The sequence below is a fragment of the Serinus canaria genome, chromosome 3 (genome assembly GCF_022539315.1).
Source record: "Serinus canaria isolate serCan28SL12 chromosome 3, serCan2020, whole genome shotgun sequence".
Classification (NCBI taxonomy): Eukaryota; Metazoa; Chordata; class Aves; order Passeriformes; family Fringillidae; genus Serinus; species Serinus canaria.
This window is the reverse complement of record NC_066316.1, coordinates 12,331,075-12,346,411: the sequence shown is the minus strand read 5'-3', so window position 1 is coordinate 12,346,411 and position 15,337 is coordinate 12,331,075. Positions and strand designations below refer to the sequence as shown.

The 15,337-nt window shown below is 43.5% G+C and overlaps 1 long non-coding RNA gene across 1 annotated transcript in view; it reads left to right on the top strand.

The window, feature by feature from the left end:
- The window catches only part of LOC127059429 (uncharacterized), a 30,139-nt gene extending 21,489 nt beyond the window's left edge, over positions 1–8,650 (top strand). The window contains exon 3 of the long non-coding RNA XR_007777218.1: positions 7,780–8,650. This is a non-coding gene — a long non-coding RNA (uncharacterized LOC127059429). The remainder of the gene's footprint in view (positions 1–7,779) is intronic.
- The last annotated feature ends 6,687 nt before the right edge of the window (positions 8,651–15,337 follow it).

The following is a 15,337-nucleotide window of genomic DNA, read 5'->3' as shown; positions in this document are numbered from 1 at the left end:
AATTGTTCCCTCTGCAACTGGCTCATAAAAATCCCAAACCAATCCCTCTTTTCTTAGTTACTCCAGTACCTGTAGTAGAAGAAAGCTGTTGGTTTTCTGAGAAGACTTGAATATTCTTCTTTTAAACTTCTAGCACTTCTCTTCACTGCTGGTCACAATACCCTGCAGGTATTCAGTTCTGCTGAGCATCAGGGCTACACAAGAAAGAGAATTAATATGTTTTTTTTCTCAGTGCCTTTTGGGTGCAGGTGTCAGTCTGAAGACAGAGCCTCTGGAGAAGGCATGTCCTGCCCCAGGAGAAAAAGCTGGAGCAAGCAGCAAGCTGCCAGCAAAAGTGCATTTTGGAGGTAGACAAGTGGCTGATTGGCAGTGCTGGGGAGGCAGGGGAGTGTTTGGGTGGGGAAAGAAGGTATTGAAACAGAGAAGAGGTTTTAACTGCAAATGTATGGTGGGCATAAAGGAGACAAAACACTGCTTAAGAAATTGTGTGATTTAAAAAATACATTATTTGGCTGTCAAGAGAATTATAGAGGAGAAAGGGAGATTATTCATTAGATGCATCACAGCGACAGGACATAAAGGATTAGACATGCTGTGTGAGCCATAAAGCTTTCAACCAAGCAGGGAAAGAGTAATGATCTCGGTTTTATTGTGCTGTTTTCAGGCTGACAAAGTTCTAATTTTGTTCCAAAAATAAAGTTATGAACCAAATAGAAAGGGCTCTTGAATTGTGTACGTTCACTTCTGGGAGGTGGTGTTGCCTGTGCACAGACAGTTTGATAACTATCTGTCAGAGCTGCAGAGAAACCTCTGCTTCATGGGAGCCCAAATAATTCTCAGAACAAATGCAGATAAAATTTCTTGTCATTGATTAGCCTTTTGGCTGCTTTTATTTGCCTCTGCAGCCCCCTCTATTAGTGCAGGCTGAATACCTGGTGACTTGCAGGAGCTGGCAGGCTGACCTTAGCTTCTCAGGGGAGCAGGGTTGTGTTTGATGTGCCTCTGCTGGCTCTGGCTTCCTCAGCCCAGAGCCAGGAAATGCTGCTCCAAAAAGTGCCTCTCCTGCCTCTCCCCCCACTCTCCTGAGTCCCACGGGTAGATAACCATCCCTCAGCCACGGGGAAGGGGCTGCTGCCACCTCCTGTCCAGCACCACTGACCCCAGGCAGGCAGGCAGGCAGGCAGGCAGGGGCATCCAGCCTGCCTTTCACACAAACATCAAACCCAGTGAAAACAGGTGAGGGACCCGTGTCAAGCTGGAGAATTGACCTGACAAAGGAATACCAATGGCCTGGCTTCAGCTGGGACAGAGTTAATTATCCTTAGCAGCTGGTACACTACTGTTGTGGATTTAGGATGAGAATAATGCTGATAACACACTGATGTTTTAATTGTTGCTTGACTGCTGCTCAGGGACCAGCTGGGCCCTGTTCAGCAGGTGGTGAGCAATTTTATCGTGCATCACTTGGTTTACTTGGGGCTTGTTCCTCTCTTTCTTTTTGTTCTCTCCCTTTCCATCATCACTCTTAATGTTGTTGTTATAAGAATTCACTTTATTTCAATTATTAAACTGTTTTAATCCCAGCCCACAGGTTTTACCTTTTTCTGATTCCCCTCTCCACCACACCAGGCTGGGGGATGGAGTGAGCAGGCACTGCCTGGTACTTAGCTGCCATCTGGGGTCACACCATGACAGCCAGGCACTTCAATTCTATTGCTGCAGGTTTATTATGACTTGGACAGCCCCTTGATTGGCTGTGGGGGAAAATTTAAAATTAAATTCTAGACCATTGTGTTGACTAGGACAGCAAGTTCTGCTCTTTTACAGCACTCAAAACAAGGTAGTCGGTGAGCAGTGTAAAAAATACACTTTAATCCCTTCTGTAAGCAAAATTTGAAACTCAGAGGAGCAGTTTAACCTCCAGAACTCACAAGAAGACAATATAACAGTGTGGTCACCTGCAATTTTTGAGTCATTCACTCTTTTGAATCACTCTTATGTGATTCACACAGGCTGAGTGAAAATGCAGACCTGCCCTGCTAGCTGCTATCTTTACTTTTTCCTTCAAGCTTCTCCCATATATCTTAATTCTCTCCCTTCATTTACTTAACAGCAAATTTATCTGAATTTCCAAACTGCAGTTAACAAGGAGAAGGATGTATTAACTACACAATCAACATATAAAGGCTGTGACACATGAATGAAGCACCAGAAAGATAATGAGATATTAAAAAGAAGCTATTCTGATTTATAAGCACTGGAGAGTTGCATTTTCACACCCTCTAAGCAATTTGAAGGTTAGAAATGTACTTGAAAGAAACTTCACAAAGATTTCTTATATTTGCTCATCGGTGCTTTCATAACGTTCACGTCTTTCCCTTTCTCATGAGCTCCCACTGATGATAACCTTAATTAAATCAGAAAATTTTGTTAGCAGTTCCTAAGTGAATTATCTTCCTCTTTGGGTTGTGTTGTACAATTAAATGAATTTCTTACACTGTATTTCTCCAAATGATCTGTTTCTTCTTGTGGCATATTCCCATTCTTGTCAGCAAGTCCTGTCAGCAGCTGAAGCAAGCTCTTTCTCACCAGCTCTTTTTTTTTTCTTCTTCTTTTTGGAGAGACAGTATTGCATAAAAACAAAATAGGAAATAAATATTTCTAAGCTTGAGCCACAAAAAACTTCAGCAGATCCTTTCTCCATTCCAAAAGGTTCTCTTTACCTGAATGTTTTATCATTTACTCTGTAAGTGGGTCCCCTCTCTCCTGCTGAGCCTCTTCTTCTCTGCCTTAACTAATGTTTCTTCATTAATCTGTTCATCAAACACACAAAAATGAGGTGTTGTGCATCATGGTTTGGGAAAAAAAAAACAAACATCAATCTTTTCTCTGGAAAAGAGATCATATTTATCTTTAGTCATTTTATTCTATACTTCATCCCTCTTTCTTTTGTGTCTGGGTTTGCACTTACTCTTGCATTCCAGCTTTGTTCTCAGTCCTCCATAAAGTCCTATTAATTAAATGCCTTTCTCAGTCACCTCTTCCCACTATCTTAAAAATGGATAAGCCTGGGAAAGGTCATCATCTTCAACTGCTCTTTTAATACAGAATGGAGCCAGCTATAAAACAAAGCCCAGATAAAATCAAATCAAACCTGGAAGGACTGAGCTGAAAAGCAATAATTGCTTGGCTCTCCTCAACAGAACTACAAAAGTGCTTAATTTAAACCTGAAAACAAAACTGAGAGGATTATTGGCAAGGACTTGATGAAAGAAAACCCAGCTGATAATATTGATCGTAGTTGGCAGCTTTTTCCTCCAGAAAGTGCTTTACAAACACTAATTAACCATGGTATTGCAAACCTGAGGATTTCTTCTAGCGGGGTTTTTAAGCCTTGGTTCTTCTGTGATATCTGGCCAAAGATTAAGCAAAGTATAGCAAAGCTTTTCCTAGTGGAGAAATGGACCCATTTTAATCTAGTGACCAGTCTTGGTGTGTGCTGAAGTTCTCTGCTTTATCAAGCAGCAGTCAGCACTTCTTGATGGAGGTGCATTTTTATTGCATTTGCAGGGAATGCCCTGAAGAAGGCAGGAATGATGCATCTGACTCCATGTTTTCAGAAGGTTAATTTATTACTTTATTTTACTATTTTATATTAAAGAATACTATACTACCCTGAAGAATACAGAAAGGATACTTACAGAATGCTAAAAAGATAAAACTCGTGGCTCTTTCCAAAGCCTCAACACAGCCTGACCCTCATTGGCCAATGAGTGAAAACCACTCACAGCAGAATCCAATGGAACAAGCACCTGTGGGGAAACAATCTCCAAACACATTCCACTTGAGCACAACACAGGAGAAGCAAATGAAATAAAAATAGTTTTCCTTTTCTCTGAGACTTCTCAGCTTCCCAGGAGAAAAATCCTGGGTGGAGGGATATTTTCAGAGAATGTGAATGCCACATATTTGTTCTTGTCTAATTAGGCATTAAACTGGGGTAGAACATCATATTCACTCCTGGTCCTTGGGTGGAAGGGTTGGGAAGGAGAAGGTGAGGTGCTGGCAGTGGGCAATGGCAGCTCATGTTGCTGGCTCTGCTTGGGTTTGGTTGTTTTGGGTTTTTTTAAAATTAAAGCTCCCCGGGGCTCTGTCCATTTCTGCATAGCCACAGAGGAGTCTGGAAGATCCATCTAAGGTCTGACCACTGCTGAAAAGCACAGGAGTGTTGCTGTCTCTGCAGTCTTCACTCTTCCATCAAGTGAGTCCCTACGGTGGTGATCATGAGATTGGCCTGTAGAAAAGTTAAACACAGTTCCAGTTACCAAGGGTGAATAAAAATAATTAAATAACTATTTCCTTTGCCTACAGTCCAATCTGTCATGCATCACTGATATGGAGCCCTTCAAGATTTGAGCCCCTCAAGATCTGAACCAAACTTGACAATTTTTTTTTAAAGTTATTATTCAGTAGCAATAGCTGGGCAGTTATGATTAAACAATTGCACTGTGAACCTTGTAGTCTTGGCTAATCTTTTGTTTTAAGGGAAAGGGAAGACAATCCCAAGATGAATGGGCTGTCTGGACCAGAGCCACCAGGAGTGAAGTCAGCAGAACTGAGCAGTAACTGGGGGAAAGGTAATTCTGGCAGTGGGAGACCTCAGCCTCCAATCCACTGACCACCTTCTCAAAATGGACCCCAGCCTCAAATGGAGGGAAGAACTGTGCATGAGAAATGGGAGATAGGAACTAGCAAATAGGGGGTTGAGTACTGATTAATAAAAAATTACATAGTCTGTCACCAGGGGATGCCGATGCCTTTGTTAAAATGTTTAATTAGTGCGAAGTTTGGATGGTCAGGTAGCCAGCCTTTTATGGGTTACCACCCAGCTCCCAGCTTTGCACAAACTAGAAAAAAATGTTAGAAATACCTCACCTTAGTGTGTGTGAGTTGATGTTGAGCACCAGGCAATGAGCTGGCATTTGGGACAATAGAACTAAAAGCAGAGGAACTCTCAGTTTTAGTTTCTGTCTCCATCTCATACTCACTGTGCAGCACAACAGCAGCTGCTTAACCCAAAAACTCCAGTGGCCAGTTCTTCTTTATGATGGATAAATCACCAAGCCTCACAGGATTCAAAACACTTGAGAGTATGATAAGCACACAGCCTGTCCTTATCATACTCTCATGCATTAGGTACAACTGGTTATTTTCACTTTTGCCACCAGTGTCCATCTGCCCTCTCCAACTTTGCTATACCCAGAGATCTCAAATGAAAAAAGGGATATATTTTGAAGTGACAGCACCAATTTTCTTTGCACTGATAAGTAAAACTGACCTGTCATTTTAGGTAGAAAAATCCTGCTCTGCAGCCACACCACAGCATGGTCCTGCCCTGCTGTTGTGCCAGGAGCAGCCTCAGCTGTGGCACTGCCCTGGTGCCATAGCAGGAATAAAAACCTCATTGTTCTTCAAGCTCCCAACACCTCAAAAACTTCTAAAGTCTTGTGATTTTGATGAAGACTTTGAGAAGAAGAAAGAGATCAAGAGTTTTATCTGGTTCCAGTCTTCTCCATAGGTATTACAAGTGATTCCTGTTTATTGCATCACAGCTCCTGCCTCATTGCTGCAAAGAGAAAAAAAGCAGGAGTGAGGTGTGGGACCCCAAAGCAGCTTGGTTGTACCTCAGCCTGTGCTGAGGGGAGCAGTGTCACTGAGGGAAGGGGGAAGAAAGCAATCCCATTTTGGGTAGAAGTCTGCCCAAGTGCTAGCTGCAGTCCCAGGTGCTGTGTTTGTTTTCCAGGCTCTAATAAAACCCATCTGCATGCAATCACTGCTGGACCAAACTGAGAGAGATTTGGTGAGCACATGTGTGTTCACACCAGGATTTTGAGCGGAGAGAGAGCCTGCAGGAGCTGTAGCCCAGAGCTCTGCCTCTGCCAGTGTGAAGGCAATGTGGGAAGCCAAGCACAGAACATCAGACCCAGCTGATGCTGACGCTGTGCCTCCATTGTCACAATCCATTCATTTTCAAGCATTTTTTTATTTAGCACAGCTTATTAGAAGCAGAAGGTGCTGAACTCCAGATGGTGTTACCTGGTTTTAGATGTCCTTTGAAGGGGAAGGGCTGCTTCCCAAGGGCTGTGTGGTTTTCCAAGCTCCTCTACAAGTAAAACTGAAAAGGTTTGGAGAAGGGTTGCCTAATGAGCGGCATCCCAGCCAGGAGTAATAAAACAGGCCATGGCTTCTCAGCATCAGTAGAATCAGTAAGATGGGGAAGGTTCATTTGCTGGTCCTCACAGATCAGGGTCATGAGACACCCCAAAAAGCTGCTGGGTGGCAGGTTTAAAATTAAAATAATGAAGTATGACTTCATGTGGTTCATAATTCAGCTGCAGAACTCATTGCCACCAGCCCCTGGGGGCCTGTCACTCAAATGGCTTCCAGGGGAAATGAGCCTGTTCAGGGAAGAGAGGGCTGCCAGGACCTGCTAACAGCAGAGGTTCTCACACACAGCTGTGGTCAGGAGCACAGAGCCAGTGCTTTCATGGAAGTGTTGCTCTCCATGCTCCTCTTCTTCTTCCATCCCCTAAAACATCCCACCAGCTGCCAGCAGGGGAACCTGGGTCTGATAGTGCTGCTGTTATAGTGCCAGGATTCCTCAGCCCAGATCAGAAAGGGGACATTGAGCAGTACAAGTCCCTGTGTAAAATAACCCCTCTACATCACATGTGCAGAGAAGAGCTGGGTGTTGCAAGAAGGAGGGGACACAGTGAGATAAATACAGAAGTAGATTTGAGTCTGCCCAAAACCATGAATCAGCATAAAAGGGGACTAAGGGCTTCCCTGGTCTCAGTCTTGTGGTGGTGCTGTCCTTCAGTGTTGGTGCACAGGAGCTGTATGATGCTGGAACAGGAAAATGAATTTTATAATAATTACCAGTCGCAGAGGAAAAAAAAAATCTTCTAATGTAGGGTAATAGAAATATATTCAGTGCTTATAATGATCCCTCTAATCTGAACAGGATCTGAGTTTTATATTTTGGAAGAGAGGGGGTGCTCAGACATAATTCCAGTGCAACTGCAGACAATGCTCTTTTGTGGCTGATTATCCATCCATAATTCAGGACGGTGAATTCAGCCTTTTCAGTTTTGCACAGCCCATTTGCTTCCAGACTACTTAGGTTTTCCCCACTATTTTAAGTGGTAGAAATCATGCCAGAAGGTAACAGTTCTGCAGTCTTACCCAGGTGTATGTTAGCTGCCACCAGTGTCTGCCCCAGGTAGCAGAGCAGTGGTGAGACCTCCTGCCTGGGAGCTGGGAAACTGGGATACAGCTGGCTCCTCAGCTTGTGTGAAGGTGCACTTCATTCCTGTTGGTGAAACCTGTCCTGTGTGCAGGAAAAGCAATCTCCAATTATGATGCTGTAGGGAAAACACCAGCTGAAGAATCTGTGTAGCCTCGTGGTTTTGAGGTGTGTGCTTGCGTTGCCTTGAGAATAATGCAATCTTTGGGTTTAAAAAAAAAACTTCGTGGCCCCTCTGCAATTTTTGAGGTGGCAGACCCCTGGCTATGTGATTTATATATGATTTGCAAGTCCTGGGATGCTGAATTGCTGTGTTTCCTTTCCATGTTCTAGGAGTAGCTGGCAACCAGACCAGCAGTAGGTATGGTCAGGATGACCTGCAGCTGCTCTAACTTCACCTCTGTAGAAAAAGTTTTCTAGTGATGACCAAGTCCTGCTGACTCAACACCTGATCTTTACATGTTTTTTTTCAGGAAAAATAGCGGCAATTTTCAACCAGTTGGCCTTATCCTCCCTCCTGGCTTTGAAAAATCGATGAATCTGAAACACAAAAGATGAAGAAGGATTTCTGCTTGTGTCAAGAAAACCCTTTAATTTCTCAATGTTAATATTTCTAATTTACATATATTGCTTGGGGGTTTAGAGATTATTTGGAATAGCAACTATGAATCCTCCTTCCACATATGTTGGGACAAGAAGCTACTTATAGCTTTTGATTTGCAGTTGGAGGAAGAACCATAAATATTCCCTACTTCAGCAGGAAAATAGTTCCAGCAATATAAAAAAAAGAGCCTCAGTATGTAGGAATGGCATAGGATTTGGGCTGCACTGATTATGCTGTTTCAGAGATTTATCTCTTTGAAGTTTCTGGTACAGCCTTGTGTCCATTTAAAGACAGCAGAACCCTATGTTAAGCTTTGCATCATTAACAGAATGGTGAGCAAAAAATGCTCTGTGGAAACAGCCCAACCCCTTGGCTTTATGCTCCTGAATATTCTAGGAAGAGACCTAAAAATCACTGATGTGAAAATTCTCTATGTGTTATTATGCCTTTGGGGACATGGTAATAATCTGTGATACCTTTTAACTAGTCATCTGTGATGGGGAGAGAGGGAAAAGGGCTGCAATTGCTCTGCATGTTTGTTAAAGGATTATTTCACCAGGTATTTGATAAAATACAATCCCTCATGATCATGTATAATTTTACAGTGTTAAAAATAAATATCACAATGGTTTTTTATTAGGGATTTTTTTTAAATTTTAACATAGGTGGGTAGGTGTTTCATATGCAGTTTATTGAAGCTGTATTTTTGATGTCTCCAAGAGGGATGTGGAATTGCTCTTCTCTGCTTCAGAATTTCTCAATACATTTACTCACACAGTGCACCTATTCTTGTATTTGTATTGCATGCAGTTCCAGTGGAAATGAATGTTTTTAATCCCAGCCAACTGAGATGCAAACATTTAAAATTAAATATAGTTACTCATTTTAAAAGGTCACTCTTGTCTTTTTATTAGTGCTATTTATTTCCTCCAACCTGTTTCACATTCAGATCACTAAAATGAAGAGCAGTGCAACCCAGAACTGCCAGAGCTGTGGCTGAGAGTGGAAGGGAGAATTCTGCCACAAGTGGCTCCTTGGTTTTAAGCATTGCCACTTATCCCTGGGGCTGTGCATGGTCTGCAGAGACATGCCCAGTCCTCTGTGGATCTTCTCATCCTCTCAAAATATTTTCTGCCCTCCTGAATGGTTTGTTTTCTGCAGTGATGAGCACAGGCTCTAGTGCTCATCGTGGATTTCTGCTCTGAGCTGCGTGGACTGCGAAATGCTTTGGGATTCCAAACCAAATGGGGATCCACACTCTGTCTGATTCTCCTGAGCCCTCTACCCTTGGGTGTAGTTAATTCCTGGGAAATGCCAGCAGCTCCAAATAAGAGTAGGAAGCCTCTGAAGGCTGAAATAAGGCTCAAGGCAGCTGGATAATTTTTTTTTTTAAATAGTCATAGCAATTAGGATATTAAAATCAATGTCATGAGCTGTCACATGGACTGCATTAGCTCTGCTCTGCCATGAACTTGCCCTTTTCCACCACCCAAACCTTCTGAAACTGCAAGGGAACAAACATTTCTCAGGGAGCCTAAGCACCCTCTGCTCTTAATCTGAATATGTTTGGATTTCTCACTGAATCTGCCAGCATCCATTAGAGTCACCATTAACGGGCCATGGTGGGATTTGAACTAATCAGCACAATTTACAAAATCGTTTGGAGCACCAAAACTTTTAGGAGCAGCTGAGTGGTGAAACCATACTCAGGGGACAGGAGTTTTTGTAACAAATGCAGCTTGGAAGAGGAGCAATGAGTCTGGCTCCCACCCAGATTAATGAAAACCAACATTTGAGTCTGTGATAAACAAAGGAGCAGCCCCAGGTGTTTTAAACCTTCTCAACAGGCAAGAGAGGCAGAGGAAGGCATCAGGGAAGACAGTCATCAGCCTATCACTAAGAATTGTTTTAATTACTAAGGGGACAGAAGAATAGGGACAATTGATCTCTGGTGCAGAGTCAGAGCATGTCAGATTTACCATTCCTTCCATTTCCTTCTCCAAGTGCTGCCTCACTCTGAATGATGCTTTTGAACCCCCACATGCCCACGGATGATTTAGAATCCATATTTGCATGAAGGGATAATAATTAAGCTCCTCTGTGGCTTCACACACAAATTTACCACTCCCTTACAGACCCATCAGCTTTGTCCCTTCTGGCTGCTCTGGGATCATCGTACCCAGATCAGCTGTAGTGTGCAATTTTAATTTGACACTTTAGCAACAGCCAGGAGCCCTGTTTAGCTGTCCCTGTGCCTCACATGATTCTCTTCATACTCTGTAAGCTGGGGCAGCCAACCTGAGACAGGAGAGCTTCTCTTGCTACAGCAGAGCTGCTCAGCCAGCCAGCCCAGATGAGAGCAGGGCTGTCAGAGGGGCTTCTGGAGAAGGTGCAGCTCCAGGTAGGTCTCCTGCCAAAGCCTAAACCCAGGTGTCAGGAACACACCAGTTACCCATCTCTCTCAACTTTCCATTCATTTGGTTTTGAATCACAAACCAGTTTCTAATTGCAGCCAAGTCTGACTTCTGCTTTTAAAAATTCTATTTCTAGATAAGTGCAGGACTGAGTTGTGGGTTAAGCCAGTCTGATCTCAAATTGGGAACAAGCTGCAGTGCCACTTGGTATTTGCTTGGTATTTGACATTTGAGATGTCATGGTGCCACTAGCAATGGGCTTTCCCAGGAGATGGGCTGGGCCACACTGTCACTGTCATATTTTCTGAAAAATCCCTTTGCTAGGATTTCTTCTCCTGGGAAGATGAGAAGCTTCAGCTTCTGCTGTGTTTGCTGCTCTGGAATGTGGTCTAGAGATCGTTTATCCAAACATGTGAATTGTTTTTAATTAATGACCAATCACCACCAGCTGAGTCAGACTCTGAGGAGTCAGTCATGAGTTTATCATTATCAGTCTTGTTAAGCCTTCTGTCTGCCTCCTTCTCTTTCTTTAGTATAGTTTTAGTATAGCAAGAATAGAATAGAATAGAATAGAATAGAATAGAATAGAATAGAATAGAATAGAATAGAATAGAAATCAGTTTTCTGAGAACATGGGGTCAGATTCTCATCTCTCACCTTGTCCTGGGGACCTCACAAACACCACACCACATGCTTGTGCATCACTCTGGCTGCAAAAGCAGCAGAAAAAGAATTCTTTAAGCTCCATCCAGCTGAAGCAGTTCCTTGTTTGAAGGTGTCAGCCCTGAGATGAGCTCAGGAAGCATGTCAGCCTCGAGTGGAGGGGCCACAAAGGGAGTGAGGAGAGAAGGGCACAAGGCAGGTGGTCCCTTGGTTAAAAAAAGAGAGATCAGGATTTGTGCCAGAGGTGAGGCTGGTTCAGGTGGCTGAGAGGGCTCAAGGGGTGGTGCTGTGGCACAGAGCTGCTCTTGCTGTGCAGAGAGAGACAGAGAAGCTTCTGCTGGCAATTCACTGTCCCTGTGGGCTGTGGTCAGACCCTGAGCCAGGCAGGAGAACACAGCAGCCAGGGGAGGAGCATCCTGTGTTCAGCCACCTGTACCTCTGGCCTTCAGGTGAATTGCCAGTCTCCTGTGCTGCTTTGGTGCAGGACATGCAGACCTACAGGCTTTGTCTGCATCAATAATCCCTTCTCAGGAAGAGCTGGGCTTGGAGGGTGGCCCCAGCTGCAGCCAGAACCCCTCAGGTCGTGGGTGCTCCTCCAGCAGGGGTGGAAAAGCAGGGACACAGCTCCTGGGACACAGTCCTACCAAGGGTTCTCTTTGCCTCTCTGCTTCCAATCATACAAGGATAAACATATTGGTTTCCTGAGCCCGAGCCCCAGCAGGGTTATCTATTTAAAGGGTAAGGGTGGAAGTGAGTTATTTTTTTGCATATTTTGAGGCTCTTCCTGTGATGTGTTAAAAAATAAGAGAAAAAGTCAGGGAAAGGTAAACAAAAAGTGGTTGTTTATAACAGAAACTAGTTAAATGTAAGGCACAAAAATATTCTTTATTAAAATAAATTAATTAATTCCTTGATCACCTAGTATGATCTTGTCTACAAGCTCTCATTCAATGTGTGTTTTAAGGCAAAAAGAGTTTCTATTTTTGATAATCATTGTTTGCCAAGACTTAGAGCTGTACAGATGAGTCAGTTTCTCTTCACCTCACCAGGATTTATTGCTGCAGTCAGCCTTTTAGGGGAACAAACATCAAAGGCTTCAGCAGGTGTGCAGTGACCAGAAAACTATGCAGAGAGGAGGTGACAGAAACTCCAGAGCGGAGGTGACAGGATATTTCCACTGGGATCCTTGTAAAAATGACAGGGAAAAGACAGGAGGGTGTGCAGATTGCATTGTGAGCCAAAGCAGGAAATAATCTTGGAAATGCCAAAGCTCATTGAGGGCTAATGTTCACAGAGCTGTGGGAACTGGTCCCAGTGGCACATTATTAACCAGCCTGGAATAAAGATGCTTTCCATGAGCTTGTGTGCCAAAGGCTAGCCACCAGTGTGGCACTTCTGAATTGCTGGGATGCAGTGTCCTGAGCCCATGCAGCTGGAGATAACTGATGGAAGAGCTGCTCCATAGCTCAAGAAGCAGGAGAAGGAAAAACTATGCCATTTAAAAACACTTGTCCAGTGGTGACAAGCACTTCCAGCAGAAACAAAACAAAAGAGATGCAACAAAAATAAAACTGTTCATCTGTCGGGACTGGATGTACATGTTGGGATGTACATGTTCATCTGTCAGGACTGGATGTACATGGTTTCCTGATGTGCCATTGGCATTTGCCAGAAGCAACTGCTTTTTGAGCCATGTGTCTGAATTGCATGCTGCAAATAAGTAGTTTAGTGCTTGTGTTGCACAAATCCACATTTTCTCTCTGAAAATGTCTTCTTGACTGGTTGGACACCAAATAAAAGTGGTCTAGAAATGCATGCACACCTGAGCCAGCTGATAGTCTGGGTGGTTTCTCGGAGCTGGATGCTGTAGGTGGCACTAGTGGTGTAGTTGATGTTAAATTATGCAGTGTTTATCCCCTTTTGGCTGAAGTGGTGGCTTTTTGATTGAGGGAGAGGAGCTTGCAATCATCTGTAGGGCTGTCACATGTTAAACAGTTCTAGTTTTATTTGTTTTAACTTTGTGAATACTCTGCTGCCACTGGAATGACCTCAAGAAGCCCTTCTCAGGAAGCTGTGATTGACACATCATTTATATCCATGCAAAATGCAAAGGTAAATTTGATATACTGGAGCCATCATCTGCAGTCTGTGTTGAGTGAATAGAGCCAAACATATTTGCTTGAGCTGCAAAAATGTCTCACTAAAATAATTAGTTCCAACATGAGCAGGAGTTGAAGATTATTTTGTAATCTGCTGCAAGCATCAGTCAGTAGTGTCACAATTAAAAGGGCTTGCTGAGATGAATAACATTTTGAATTTATTGTTGTGTTGTTACCTACCTGACTGCCTGGCTGCTGTAAATCAAGTGGCACTACTGGAAGCATGTGGATGAATGCCAACTGGAGATCTGGTCCATTATCAGACTACAAAATTCTCTTTCCAGAAGTATTTTACTGGGCAAGGCACCCAGCTCTATATGTAAGTTTTTAAATTGAAACAGATGGCAAGAGGCCATAAATTTTTGTGGTGTGTAACGCAGACAGGTGACAAGGACACATTTATCAGCATCCTGGTGAACCACAGGGACATAAAAGGGAGCTCAGAGAAATGTGCTGTCCTGTGAAAGGAGCAGGATGGACTCACAGCTTCAAGGCTTTAAAATCTGGTACGTGCTCTTCTTTTTACACAGCCATTTCTAAATTCCTGTGTTTGCTGCTGCAGCATGGGGCTCAGTGGGGTGGCAGGGTTAGAGAGCAGGCACTGGTGTGTGCAGTGTGCCTGCAATGACTGGATTTCATCAAGCATGCCTGTTAAACAGCTAGAGAGAGGAAACCTGCTGTGAAATCCAGGGGAGCTGAGCCTGAGCTGCTACAAGGAGAGCGTGTCTCAGCTCCCTTTATTTCCTGCTTCCTCGGACAGCTGAAGACTGCTGAGGTGGGGAAAGGTTTATTCTGGCTCTGCTTGTCAGTATTTCCCAGCTCAGCAGACACAAGCAGTTAAAATATTGGTACTCCTGGATACACCCAAGGCACACATGTAGGATTTCTTTTCCCTTTTGAGTTTTAGTATGTTTAGTTTTCGGCACTCAGGTGCCACTGCAGGTGGATGGGCTGTGGAGGTCTGGTCTTACCCTGATGCCTGGGGCAGGAGTAGCAGGGAGGGAAACTGCTGGAGCTGTGCCACACTGCCATGGCTCTTGCTTGGCATGAGTGGTGGCAAAAGATCCATTTCTCCCATCTGTGCTGTTCCACATGCTCTGCTGATCCAGACAGCGCCAGCTGTGCAAGGGCTTCAGCAGCTGGAAGGAGCTCACCTCCCTCCATCCATTTCACAAGGGGTGAGCGTGGGGTGGCAGCACCACTCTGCCAACAGCAAACCTCCCCTGAGAAATTACATCCCCTGTCACACCAGCCATGGATCAGAGCTGTTCTGTGAAGACACCATGTGATATATCTCTTTATTTTATGCTTTTTAAGTGGTAAGTTCGGGGTGTTGTGTGAACTGCTGAGTTCTGGGTAATTAAGTGAAGAGCAGCTGGGAAGTGATTGGCTTTGAGATTATATTTTGTGTTCTTTGACTTTTTGGTGGGTTGATTTTTTTGTTACTAGATATTAATGCCAACAAATGAGTTCTCTTCCTTTTCATTTCTTTTTTCCCCTTTTGCCTTTCTTTTTTTTTTTTTTCTTAATTTTGTTGTGTTAGCCTGCTTGCTCTTCTTACTAACACCACTCACATATTTTTGCATGCATCCATTGAGGGAAGGGAGGAAGAGCTCTAAAACTTTTTCCATGACCTAGAGTTATTCTCTGGGATCATGTTCTGTTACAGTGTGATGCCTTCCATCAAAATCATGACTTTTTAATATTTTTTTATTATTATTCCTTCCAATTGCAGCTAGCTTACATTGGGCTGCCAGTGTACCTAACAGAAACTCAGACCAAGTCTGGCTGCTCTCCAGCAGAGCTTGTTTAATGCTTCTGAGAGCAGGATCCAAACCATTCCAGTCAAATTTGAGCCAGCAGTAAAAAACCAGAATTTTATTTCAGTGCTCAGTATGATGCAGTCAATTCTGTGAATTACTTGTCAAAATAATATGCATGTTGACACCCGTGAGCACACATCATGGCACAGCTTTCCAAAGTGCTCAGGAAGAAATTGCATGTATTTTTAAGGAAGCATAGTTGCCTAAATTGTTTTTCAGGATTCAGAGCATGTCATGATTTCCTTCTTCCTGTTTCTTTCTCTGCCTTGCTTCCATTGATGGTTTGCCACTAAGATCAGTTTTTAGCACCTCACTTTGAAAAATCCGGTTCAAACTGGTGCTTGATTGCTCTCTCCCCTGCTTGTTTC